At 42.5% G+C, this 13,156-nt stretch overlaps 2 protein-coding genes across 2 annotated transcripts in view; one reads left to right on the forward strand and one right to left on the reverse strand.

The window, feature by feature from the left end:
- SELE (selectin E) overlaps positions 1-13,156 on the reverse strand; it is a 41,530-nt gene that overhangs the window by 15,221 nt on the left and 13,153 nt on the right. The gene's annotated exons all lie outside the window — the stretch shown is intronic.
- FIRRM (FIGNL1 interacting regulator of recombination and mitosis) overlaps positions 1,725-13,156 on the forward strand; it is a 158,587-nt gene continuing 147,155 nt past the window's right edge. Inside the window, exon 1 of the transcript XR_010340471.1 lies at positions 1,725-1,804. The gene's annotated coding sequence lies outside the window, so the exon portion shown is untranslated. The remainder of the gene's footprint in view (positions 1,805-13,156) is intronic.

Raw genomic sequence — 13,156 nt, forward strand, 5'->3', positions numbered from 1 at the left:
CTGTTACTGGACTGCTAGTTTTCAAGGCTGGCCTCATAGGGACCCTGTTGGCAATTTCCTACATGGGGGAAGCATCCCCTACACGGACGAGAATGTAAAGAGGAAAGAAGAGGGTGCCAAACACAGGCACACCCTAGTGTCTGCCACCAGGGCTATTTCATCTCGGAGGTGTCACCCTTCCTGTCTTTATTGTCTCTTTTCCTGGAAGTCCCTTGTCCTCTCCTCCACACCCTTTAATCAGGCATCAAAGACTTTAACCACTTTTACTCTGTGCCCAGGCCCACTCATTCTCACTTTTATGGCAAAGGGAGTGGGAGACAGAGAGAAAGCCAAGATTAGGGACCCTAAGAAAGTCAGAATTTTAACCAAGGCTACCCTGTGGACAGAAGGTTATTGGGTTTAGTGGAAAGCAGCACTGGCCATAACCACATGTGGCAAAAGCGTCTATCAAGGAGTGAAGTTATTTTGGGTTCCTCAGGGCTGAATGTGACTGGGAAGCAGGGCAGTGGTGTCCTCCTGCCTTCCTGAGGCTGTCTGTTCCCTTACCTCTGGGAAGACTTATTTTACCTCTGAGTGCTTGGTTTTGAAAGCCTTGGTTCCCCCTCTCCCATTAAAAAAAAGTTCTACTCTGCTAACATCTAAGTTACCTTTGTAGAGTCTTAGGTAGAGGGAGGAAATCCCAATAAAGATTCAACCCTATTTGTAAAATACAAACATGGTATTTCTTGCATTCCCAAAATTGTGAAAGAAAACGTCAGTATATCACCACAGTAGAGAATGGCATTTTTTGTTTGATCAAAACCTAAATATATTTGATGAAAATGTGTCTGGTCCTAAGTTTATTTCCCAGAAAGCCATGTTTACTCACGTGGAATTTATAGACATCGTGTAATATCTGAGTTGAGTAGGAGCTCCGGGCTCTATCTCACTCTGCTCTCCCACACCCAAGGGGAAGTGTAGGGTTCTCAGACTTTAACATGAAGAAGAATCACCTGGACAGCTCACCTAAAATGCACATCTTTAGTTCCAATACTCAGAGGATCTGACTCAATAGGTCTGGGTGGAGCCCAGGAATTTGGACGTTAAACGAATATCTCAGGTGATTCTAATACAGAACATGTAAGATGACCAGATCCCATCACACGTTGAGATATATTGGCCTAGGGCCAACTAACTTGGAGAAAACACTAGTTTTCTAGTGGTGCTCAGCTATAGGTATCAGAATTTTAATCAAAATTTTACTATAATTATGACACCTCTCTTTGGAACTGGAAGGCTAGAACCCCACTTGTAAAGTGTTGAGAAAATACAAGGAAAATTTAGGGTGAGTAGTCCTTTGAATTCTTAAACATGGAAAGTGAATGTGTAAGAATTTTTACCAAAAAAAAAGAGAATAGCTGTTAAAGAATTAAGACAAATATGTATATATTAATCTATTCTCTTTGCTCTTCTGCTTCCAGAGGAGTTTGTGATTTCACTAATCCTCCTTGAGCTTCCAGGATGACCTGAGACTTAAATTTTTAATGTGCTTTTTGCTTCCTATTTGGCAGCACCTTATCTTGCAGCTTCCGCCTTCTGCTTGGGGACCTAAAAACTAACTAATGGGAATTTCTTCAAAATGAGCCAACTCTGGTGAATTCCCAAAGCGGAAGAAACAAATGAGGATGGGCTGGTTAATTAAGAGAACTCTTCCTGAATATAGCCAGACTGTTTGCCGACAGTTGCTAACATGGGGAAGAAAATGTCCCTGGATTTTAGAAGAGCCCCTTGTTTGTTTTCCTTGGCCATTTGTGCTGCTTGTTTGGTAAGTCAGAAATTTCCTAAAGGACTATTATTAGCTTTGTTCTCGGTGCCTCATGTCAGAAAAATTCTGCTCTGGCCACTTTAAAAAATATAACTTGGATTTTAACGTATCAGAAAATGTAACAATTACAGACAGCTCTAAAAGGGCACTAAATGGCAAAGAAAATGGTTCATTTTTTTTTTCTTCCCCAAATCTAAAATAGGTGATTTTGGAGAAGTAGGAGAAAAAACTGAATTTTCTAGATCTCTTCAGAGCTCAGCAACTGATATGGTTAATTATGTAAGTCTTTGATATTTGAAAATGATTGGATTAACCTGGTAACAATGAATATTTAAATACCGTGATTTAACACAAGAGATTTCTATTTCACACTAATGAGCTCTGTGACTGGGGCAAGCTGCTTTGCCTCGTTAAGCATCAAAATTCCTGAGAACTTAGTTATTTATACCAAGAGTGCTTGACTACCATCTCTGCTAGCTGTAACATAATATGACAAAGGCATAAATATGGGATATGCGAAAAGGCACTAATTTAAATCAAAGAGTTCATTATTTTTCCTGCTGTGAAGTTTTTAACTAATAATTCATAGGAAGATACCATATTTAGAGTGTTTACGATGGGCCTAGCACTTCACATACATTGCTTCTTACAGATTTTAAAAGTGAAAGGTAGATACTAATCTGATTTCACAGAAGACAAAACAGAGACCTGGAGAGGTTATATAACTTGCTAGTGTTTTTTCATTTGATAAGTGGTAGAGTTGGGATTCGATCTGTGTTATACTAAAGTCCATGTCCTTTTCATTGACTCCATGCCTACTCAGATTTAAATCTCAGCAGGGAAGTAAACCCAGTTTTTACATGAGAAAATGTTATAGCGACCTCCTTGGCTTCCTTTACTCCCACCCCAGTTTTGTGAGCTTAGTGTCTTAGGATGCCACTGTGGAAGCAGACCCTGAAATAAGGATGTAGGTGCAAGTCATTTATTGGGAAGGTGATCCGAAGAAAGCCTAGTGGGGAAGTGAGGAGGTGAGATGGGGAAAGGAAGAAATTCAACAAAAAGTGTGTTAATAAGCAGGTTACTGCCGTGGGCAACCATGGGGCTCAATCACACTAGGGAACTCTGTCTAGTACAGGAAACCTCAGAGTCTCCCCAAGGAGCGGGGCAAGAGGCCTGCCCAAAGTATATATCCACCAACTTAATCACTGGTTGAGGGCTAAACCTGGGAGGGCCTGGTTAATTCCTCCGTACTTTCAAGTGGATTCCTGTGGTCAGAAAAAGCCCTTTAGAATGAATTTCAGATGCTTGTATTTAGATCAGACATGATCTGAATGCTTGTTGGGACGGGGTGGGCATATTAGTTTTCTGTCACTACTGTAACAGATTACTACAAACTTGATGGCTACCAACAACATATATGTATTATTTCATAGTTTCTGTGGGTCAGAAGTACAGGTTAGCTCAACTAGTTTCTCCGCTCTGGATTTCACATTGCCAATATCAAGGTGGGCTCTTCTTGGGAGGCTTGGGGATGAATCCACTTCCAAGCTCATTCAGATTATTGGCAGAATCTAGTTCCTTGTGGTTGTAGGACCAAGGTCTCTGTTCACTTGCTGGCTGTTGGCCAGGAGTCATTCTTAGCTTCTAGAGAGTACCTGTACTCTCTGACTCATGTCCCCACTTACACCTTTCAAACCAGCAGTGGCCTATCAAGTCCCTCTCTTCAAATGTCTCCAACTGTGCCTTCTACCTCATTTCTCCTCCATGTACCACATCTGCTTCTACTGCTTGTAAGGGCTCATGGGATTACATTGAGTTTACTCAATCCAGGATAATCTCCCTATTTTAAGGCTAGCATATTAGTAATCTTAATTCCATCTACAAAGCCCCTTCCAATAGTACTGAGTTAGTCCATTTTCATGCTACTGATAGCCATACCCAAGACTGGGCATTTCACAAAAGAAAGAGGTTTAATTGGATTTACAGTTCCACATGGCTGGGGAAGCCTCACAATCATGGTGACAGGCAAGGAGGAGCAAGTCATGTCTTACATGGATGGCAGCAGGTGGAGAGAGAGCTTGTACAGGGGAACTCCTCTTTTTAAAACCAACAGATCTTGTAATACTTATTCACTATCACAAGAACAGCACAAGAAAGGCTTGCCCCCATGATTCAGTTACCTCCCACTGGGTCCCTCCCACAACGTGCAGGAATTCAAGATGAGATTTGTGTGGGGACACAGCCAAACCATATCAAGTACCTAGATTAGTGTTTGGTTAAATAACAAGGGGGCAGACATCTTCAGGAGTGGGGGGCATTTTTAGAATTCTGCCCATCATAGTAGGCTGTCCTACAGAGAGATAACGCAGAAACTACGTGAATGGCTAACCTAAATTAGCACTGGGATGTGTTTTCTGACTTAGTCCTTATCATAGCTCCTCTGCTTAAATGTGAAACTCATCCATGAATGCAGGGTTTGTCTAGACTTTTAAGAGGGACTTAAATACACAAAGTACTTCATCCATGACCCCTTGGCATTTAACTTTCTTGGATAACCCAACTCTGTTAGTTTTTGTATCTCACTTGCTCCTACATTCTGTGAACTGTGAACTGATGTCCCATAAATACTTTATTTTGCCAGTCTTCTTGAACAATAATTATGATTATTAATCTATCAGCCATCATTAATTGGCTACTTACTTCACATTAGACACAGCACTTAGGACTTAAGAATACCATGTCATTTGATCATCAAAACATGGTCAGGAATTATGTATTGCTATCTCCATTTTACGAAGAAGGCACTGAGGGTTACAGTTTAAATAACTTGCTTAAGATATCATAGCCTGTAAGTGACAAAACTAGGACTCAAACTCAGGTCCATCTAACTCCAAAGTCTGTGTTCTTGGCTACCACACTGCCTCTCCTATAAAGGACCTGTGATTTTACTGCTATATTCACACCCTACTAACTTTACCATCTCCCATGAGTCTGTTTAGAAGAGGGCACACACAGCACAGAAAACATATGAATGCAAAATAAGGAAGGGCCTATTTACTATGCAGAGCCATTATAATACCTGATGTTTGTGCTGTTCCAGTTTTACTATTAATTAGTTGCTGGTGCCCAAATGTTTACTGAGAAATGAGGATAATTTTGGAAGTCATAATGATGCCTTCTTCTCATAGGGTATTTTATTTGTTGTATTTCCAGGCTCCAATAGAGCCTGGCTTTTAGTAAATGATCAAAAATATTTGTTGAATGAATAAATGGAGTGACCTGAAACACGTAAAACATTTGTTCATGTGTCCTAATCGTGGATTTCGGGTTAGTAGACATCCTAAAAGGAAAGCATGCACAGTGTTGCTCTATTAATTTCTCACAATATAAAAAAAGAAAAGCATCTGGAAAAAGCTGCCAGCCCCCATGTCTCCTAATATCAAATTGAGCACAGATATGGAGAAGCTAAGGATGAAGGATGATGGGCCGTGTCTCTATCCTCACCGCAGCAAGAGTCCTGAGGGGCAGACCCGAGAAGAACAGAAAGCGTCCTTTGAGAGACACATTTCCACAGTGGAAATAATGAGACTGAAATATTATATACACAGTTCAACTGTTTTTATGTGTAAAGGTAGTAGATTTTCTCAATAAGGGCACATCTTTTTTTTTTTTTTTAAGACAGAGTCTTGTTCTGTCTCCCAGCCTGGAGTGCAGTGGTGCTAACTTGGCTCACTGCAACCTCTGCCACCTGGATTCAAGTGATTCTCCTGCTGCAGCCTCCCAAGTAGCTGGGATAACAGGTGTGTGCTACCACACCTGGCTAATTTTTGTATTTTTAGCAGAGATGCGGTTTCACCATGTTGGCCGGGCTGGTCTCTGACTCCTGACCTCGAGTGATGTGCCTGCCTCTGCCTCCCAATGTGCGGGGTTCAGGCATGAGCCACTGCACCCACCAAGCACTTCTACTTATAGCGTTTACAAACCCTTCTTAAAATATTTTAAAATTCTAAGAGAAGAGGAAATTGAGCTTTCTCGACTAATTCTAGGAGGTTATAACCTTCATACCAAAACTGGACAATGCTCACACAAAAGAAGGAAGCCAAGGAGGCCACCTAGAAGGAAGACTGGGCATTGGGCCCAGTGAGTCCTGGAAACCCCAACTGAGCCAGTCACCCCGGCATGGCCTGTGTGAGTGGATGAGAGTGTTTTGTCCACAGACAATAGCCATCTAGCTGTGATGAAGGAGTCAAGGTGGTCAGCTGCATCTCTTTCACCTGTTTGCCAGTGTTACAGGTTGAAACGCTGACGTTTACGTGAAGTGAAGCATCAAAGGTGATGCAATGATCAACCTGACAATGAGTACCATGCCTGCATTGTCCAGAAAGGGGACCGTGGAAGATTTGAGGCTGAATTTCAAAACAGAATTTCCTCACTCTCTGAACGTTGGCTTACTTGGCCTTTGATGTTCAGAGGTGGTGCCTTTATGTTGTTGAACAATGTTGATTTTGGAGAGAAAACAGAGTTAAAAAAACCCACAGGTCATTCCCTGGGGAATATTACCGGAATACAGAGGATAATTTCACCAAGCCAGCAAGGCCTCATCTCTGCTTCTAATAGATAGGAAGAGAGGAACAATACTTTCTTAAGCAGCTCAGCTTTATCGCTTTATCTCACAGAAAGATGCCTCCAGTCTGTCTGGCTGAAGGTAACCAGCATGGGAAAGTCTTATCTATGATTCTAACAAGTGGAATGTTTCCCTTCATTAAAAAAAGTCTTGTCTGGCTTGGGGAAATGAAACACTTTCTCCGATATGAGTGGGCTGTAATCCCTGCTACTAAACACTCAGAAGAAATAAGGCGGTTGTGGAGCAGTCAGGAATGAATCACTTGTCTCCCTGGAATATTCAGAAAACTGGATCAAAAGTACATTCTGCTGGGTTTTTTAGTCTAATAGACTAAGGGTCTCCACTTTGCTAAATTCTGGGAAGCAGCACAGAATGAAGGCAAAAAAGCTGGTCACTGTTGTCATGCAAATCTGCAAAATAAAAAAATTCCGAGTATTGCTGCTAACGAGCTATGTGACCTTGAGCAAGGTATTAACTCCCTGAACTTCAGGTTCTTCATCTGTAAAATAGTATATCTGTAAAATGGGAATTATTTTCATATCCTAATGCTGTAGCTTTAAAAAAAATAAAATGGATGAGATAATCAGAATAAAGAGCCTGGGATATATAGGCACTCAAAATATAGCAGCCTGTAAAGATCCCATTAGTAATACTAATTTTACAGTTAGCCATTTGGAGATGATTCGCCAAAGCTGCTTATGCAGAAGCAACTGAGAATGCGCCTGTCCTTCAGAATATGAATAAATAACTGTCAACGATGTCTCAAGCCTAGAAAAACCTGTCAACCTGGATGGATGGGAAATTTCTAGGCTAGTACTGAGAAGCCCATTTCTTGAGAAATAGGTCCTGGATTGAGTGAAGGAAAAGAAACAGTAAAACCAAAGCAGCAAGGCTCTCTAGCGGCTCTGGAAAGGATGAATTGAATTCTAGAAGAGGAAGTGGGGAAGACACTGGACCTTCTGAAATGAATTCACAGATCTTCAGGAATCTCCAATCGTATATGACACCACAGCCATATGTTCCATGGAACCCTGCTTTCCAGAGATGCTCAGTGAAAAAAGAATACCGTGGTCAAACGTTTGGAAACACTCCAAGGAGGTAGCTACCTCCTCGAAGACTCTAATGCACATCAGCATGTAAACACAGAGAAGTCCCGCAGAGCGGAAACGTGCTCCACGCGTAAACACAGAGAGGTCCCGCAGAGCGGAAACGTGCTCCACGCGTAAACACAGAGAAGTCCCGCAGAGCGGAAACGTGCTTCACATGTGCTTGATTATGGATCCTTTTTTCCCTACGACGCCATTCTCTGATAGGCCTCCAATGACATGAAATAAATATATATGCATGAGGTTCCTCATTAGGGAATAGTTTTTAATAGAAAATTTTGAGAATAATCTAAATGTAAATGCATAGCATTTCCCTTTTCTGCATAAACTGTATACAGGCATACCTTGGAGATATTATGGGTTTGGTTCCAGACCACTGCCATAAAACTAGTCACATGAATTGTTTGGTTGCCCAGTGCATATCCAAGTTACATTTATACCATACTGTAGTCTATTAAGTATACAATAGCATTATCTAAAAAACAATTTAAACACCTTAATTTAAAAATGCTTCATTGCTAAAAATGCTAACGATCATCTGAGCCTTCAGCAAATCATATTCTTTTTGCTGGTGGATGGTCTCGCCTTCCACCAGCAAAAAGTAAGACAACAATCAGGTTTGACGTATCAATTGACCCTTCCTGTCATGAAAGATATTTTCTCTGTAGTCTGCAATGCTGTTTGATAGCATTTTACCCACAGTAGAGCTTTCAAAATTGGAGTCAATCCTTTCAAACTCTGGTGCCGTTTTTGTTTTGTTTTGTTTTGTTTTTATTGCATTTTAGGTTTTGGGGTACATGTGAAGAACACGCAAGATTGTTGCATAGGTGCACACGTGGCAGTGTGATTTGCTGCCTTCCTCCCCTTCACCTATATGTGGCATTTCTCCCCATGCTATCTCTCCCCGACTCCCCACCCCCTTGTGCCCCCCCATTCCCCTCAACAGACCCCAGTGTATAGTGCTCCCCTCCCTGTGTCCATGTGTTCCCATTGTTCAATACCCGTCTATAAGTGAGAACATGTGATGTTTGATTTAGTGTTCTTGTGTCAGTTTGCTGAGAATGATGGTTTCCAGGTTCGTCCATGTCCCTACAAAGGATGCGAACTCATTGTTTTTGATGGCTGCATAATATTCCATGGTGCATATGTGCCACATTTATCCTGTCCAGTCTATCATTGATGGGCATTTGGGTTGGTTCCAGGTCTTTGCTATTGTAAACTGTGCTGCAATGAACATTCGTGTGCATGTGTCCTTATAGTAGAACGATTTATAATCCTTTGGATATATACCCAGTAATGGGATTGCTGGGTCAAATGGAATTTCTATTTCTAGGTCCTTGAGGAATCGCCACACTGTCTTCCACAATGGTTCCACTAATTTACACTCCCACCAACAGTGTAAAAGTGTTCCTATCTCTCCACATCCTCTCCAGCATCTGTTGTCTCCAGATTTTTTAATGATTGCCATTCTAACTGGCGTGAGATGGTATCTCAATGTAGTTTTGATTTGCATTTCTCTAATGACCAGTGATGATGAGCATTTTTTCATATGCTTGTTGGCCTCGTGTATGTCTTCTTTTGTAAAGTATCTGTTCATATCCTTTGCCCACTTTTGAATGGGCTTGTTTGTTTTTTTCTTGTAAATCTGTTTTAGTTCGTTGTAAATTCTGGATATCAGCCCTTTGTCAGATGGGTAGGCTGCAAAAATTTTTTCCCATTCTGTTGGTTGCCGATTCACTCTATTGACTGTTTCTTTCGCCGTGCAGAAACTGTGGAGTTTGATTAGGTCCCATTTGTCTATTTTGGCTTTTGTTGCCAATGCTTTTGGTGTTTTGGTCATAAAGTCCTCGCCTACGCCTATGTCCTGAATGGTTTTCCCTAGGTTTCCTTCTAGGGTTTTTATGGTGTTAGGTCTTATGTTTAAGTCTTTAATCCATCTGGAGTCAATTTTAGTGTAAGGTGTCAGGAAGGGGTCGAGTTTCTGCTTTCTGCATATGGCTAGCCAGTTTTCCCAACACCACTTATTGAACAGGGAATCCTTTCCCCATTGCTTGTTTTTGTCAGGTTTGTCAAAGATGGGATGGTTGTAGATATGTTGTGTTGCCTCTGACGCCTCTGTTCTGTTCCATTGGTCTCTATCTCTGTTTTGGTACCAGTACCATGCTGTTTTGATTACTGTAGCCTTGTAGTATAGTTTGATGTCCGGTAGTGTGATGCCTCCCGCTTTGTTCTTTTTGCTTAGAATTGACTTGGCTATGCGGGCTCTCTTTCGGTTCCATATGAAGTTTAAGGTGGTTTTTTGCAGTTCTGTGAAGAAAGTCATTGGTAGCTTGATGGGGATAGCGTTGAATCTGTAAATTACTTTGGGCAGTATGGCCATTTTCACGATATTGATTCTTCCTAACCATGAACATGGAATGTTTCTCCATCTGTTTGTGTCCTCTCTTATTTCCTTGAGCAGTGGTATGTAGTTCTCCTTGAAGAGGTCCTTTACGTTCCTTGTTAGTTGTATTCCTAGGTATTTTATTCTCTTTGTAGCAATTGTGAATGGCAGTTCGTTCTTGATTTGGCTCTCTTTAAGTCTGTTATTGGTGTATAGGAATGCTTGTGATTTTTACACATTGATTTTGTATCCTGAGAATTTGCTGAAGTTGCTTATCAGTTTCAGGAGATTTTGGGCTGAGATGATGGGGTCTTCTAGATATACCATAATGTCGTCTGCAAATAGAGACAATTTGACTTCCTCCTTTCCTAATTGAATACCCTTTATTTCTTTTTCTTGCCTGATTGCTCTGGCTAGAACTTCCAGTATTATATTGAATAGGAGTGGTGAGAGAGGGCATTCTTGTCTAGTGCCTGATTTCAAAGGGAATGCTTCTAGTTTTTGCCCATTCAGTATGATATTGGCTGTCGGTTTGTCATAAATAGCTTTTATTATTTTGAGATACGTTCCGTCGATACCTAGTTTATTGAGAGTTTTTAGCATAAAGGGCTGTTGAATTTTGTCGAAGGCCTTCTCTGCATCAATTGAGATAATCATGTGGTTTTTGTCTTTGGTTCTGTTTATGTGGTGAATTACATTTATAGACTTGCGTATATTGAACCAGCCTTGCATCCCCGGGATGAATCCTACTTGATCTGGTTTCTTCCCAGCTTTGTGGATTTATCCACCTGTCGACTTTGTATTTGCTGACTTTGTGATTTTGGTAAGTTTAAGTCTGCAGCAGCAGAACTCATAAACCCCCTTTTCTTCCCCCCAGGTGTTCTGTCCCAGGGAGTTAGGGCTTTATGCGTTTCCGCTGTGCCGCTGCTGTTTTCCTTGCCCACAAGGTGGCAGCCTAGTCACACTCAGCCTGCAGAGGCTTTGCTGAGCTGCTGTGGGCTCCGCCCAGCTGCCGTGTGAACTTCCCTGCAGTCCTGTTTATATGGGTGTAGTTAGAACTGCTTCCACTATGTTGGCCCGCCACTGTAGTGACGCACTCTCTGTAGTGGCGGGTTGCCTTGGTGACGGCAGATTGCCTCGGGAACTGCAGGCTGCCTCCGTAATGGTGGATGCCCCTCCTCCACAGAGCTGGACCGTCCCGGGTTCAGTTGTGTTTACCGTGAAAGCCTCAACCCAGAGCGTTTCCAATTGCTGTTTTTTTGTTTTTGTAGGGGTGGGACCAGCCGGGCCTGGTCACCTGGCTCCCTGCCTCAGAGCCTTTTGTTTTTTAGTTGAACGGTCAGCTCTCTACCAGGTGACCTGGTCGCCTGTTGAATAGGCGCTGGGACCTGTGTGATTCCCCATGCGGCGACCCACTGCGCCGGCTGAAACCGTGGCTCTGAGATTCATGGCGCTTTTTTGCCTGGGAATCTCCTGGCTTGGCTCCCTGATTCAGCTCCCCTTGCTGGCTAAAAGGGGACACCGTCTTGTTTACTCTGCCCCAGGAACCGCTACGTCGGCTGAAACTGAGGCTCTGAGATTCATGGTGCTTTTTTGCCCGGGAATCTCCTGGCCTGGCTCCCTGTTTCAGCTCCCCTTGCTGGCTAAGAGGGGACACCGTTTTGTTTGCTCTGTACTGGGAGCTGCTGCATCAGCTGAAACCACAGCTCTGAGATTCATGGCGCTTTTTTGCCCGGGAATCTCCTGGCCTGGCTCCCTGTTTCAGCTCCCCTTGCTGGCTAAGCGGGGACTCAGTCTCACTCACTCTGCATTGGGAACCTCTGCACCCGGGCGCAGGCCAAACAGCCACGCTGGCCAAAACAGCGGCGCTGGCGACCCATGGGGCTCCTCCGCCTGTGAATCTCCTGGTCTGTGGGCAGTAAAAATCCATCTAGAAATGCGGCGTCCACTCACCCTCTGTGCTTTCACTCGGACCTGCAATCCCGAGCTCCTCCTAACTGGCCATCTTGGATCTCTCCCCCTGGTGCCGTTTTATCAACTAAGTTTATGGAATATTAGAAATCCCTTGTTGTCATTTCAACAATGTTCATACCATTCTTCCCCAGGAGTATATTCTATCTCAAGAAACCACTTTCTTTGCTCATCTACAGGAATCAATTAATCCATTAAATCAATCAATCCATTAAAGTTTTATCCTGAGATTGCAGTAATCCCGTTACATGTTCAGGCTCTACTTGTAATTCTAGTCTCTTGCTATTTCTATCTCGCTTGTGCTTACTTCCTCCACTGAAGTCTTGAACCCTTAAAGTCACTCATGGGGTTTGGAATCAACTTCTTACAAACTCCTGTTAATGTTGATATTTTGATCTGCTCCCATGATTCATGGATATTCTTAGTGGCATCTAGAATGGTGAATGCTTTCCAGAAGGTTTTCAATTGGCTTTGCCCAGATTCATCAGATGAATTGCTATCTATGGCAGCTATAGATTTATAAAATGTACTTTTTATTGTGAGGGGGTGTAGAGTCTCACCTCACCCTATCATCCAACCTGGAATACATTGGTGCCATCATAACTCACTGAAGACTTAACTCCTGGGCTCAAGTGATTCTCCCACCTTGGCCTCCCAAAGCACTGGGATTATAAGCTTTAGCCACTGTGTCTAGCCCAAAATGTATCTCCTAACTAATGAAACTTGAAAGTCAAACTGACTCCCTGATCCATGGGCTGCAGAATGGATGCTGTGTTACTAGATGTGAAAACAGTATTCATCTCGTACATCTCCTTTGGAGCTCTTGGGTGAGCAGGCATGTTGTCAAATGTGCAGTAGTATCTTGAAAGAAATCTTTTTTCTGGGCAATAGCTCTCCACAGTGAACTTAAATAGTCAGTAAACTATGCTGTAAACAGATGTGCTGTTATCCAAGCTTTGTTTTTCCACTGATAGAGCACAGGCAGAGGAGATTTCGCATAATTCTTAAGGGCCTTGGGAGTTTTGGAATGGCAGATTGAGCACTGGCTTCAAATAATAAGAGAGTCTTCCTGTCCTTTCAAGCTTTGAAGCCAAGCATCGGTCTCTTCCCTAGCTATGAAAATCTTAGCCATTTTGTATACCCCAAAAATCTGTCGTTTAGTGTAGCCACCTTCATCAGTGATCTTAACTAGATTCTCTGAATAACTTACCGCAGTGTCTGCATCAGTACTTCCGCTTCATCTTGCCCTTTGATGTTATGGAGATGCT

The sequence above is a fragment of the Aotus nancymaae genome, unplaced genomic scaffold (genome assembly GCF_030222135.1).
Source record: "Aotus nancymaae isolate 86718 unplaced genomic scaffold, 86718_ANA_hifiasm-v0.15.2.pri h1tg000108l, whole genome shotgun sequence".
In the NCBI taxonomy this organism is placed as follows: domain Eukaryota; kingdom Metazoa; phylum Chordata; class Mammalia; order Primates; family Aotidae; genus Aotus; species Aotus nancymaae.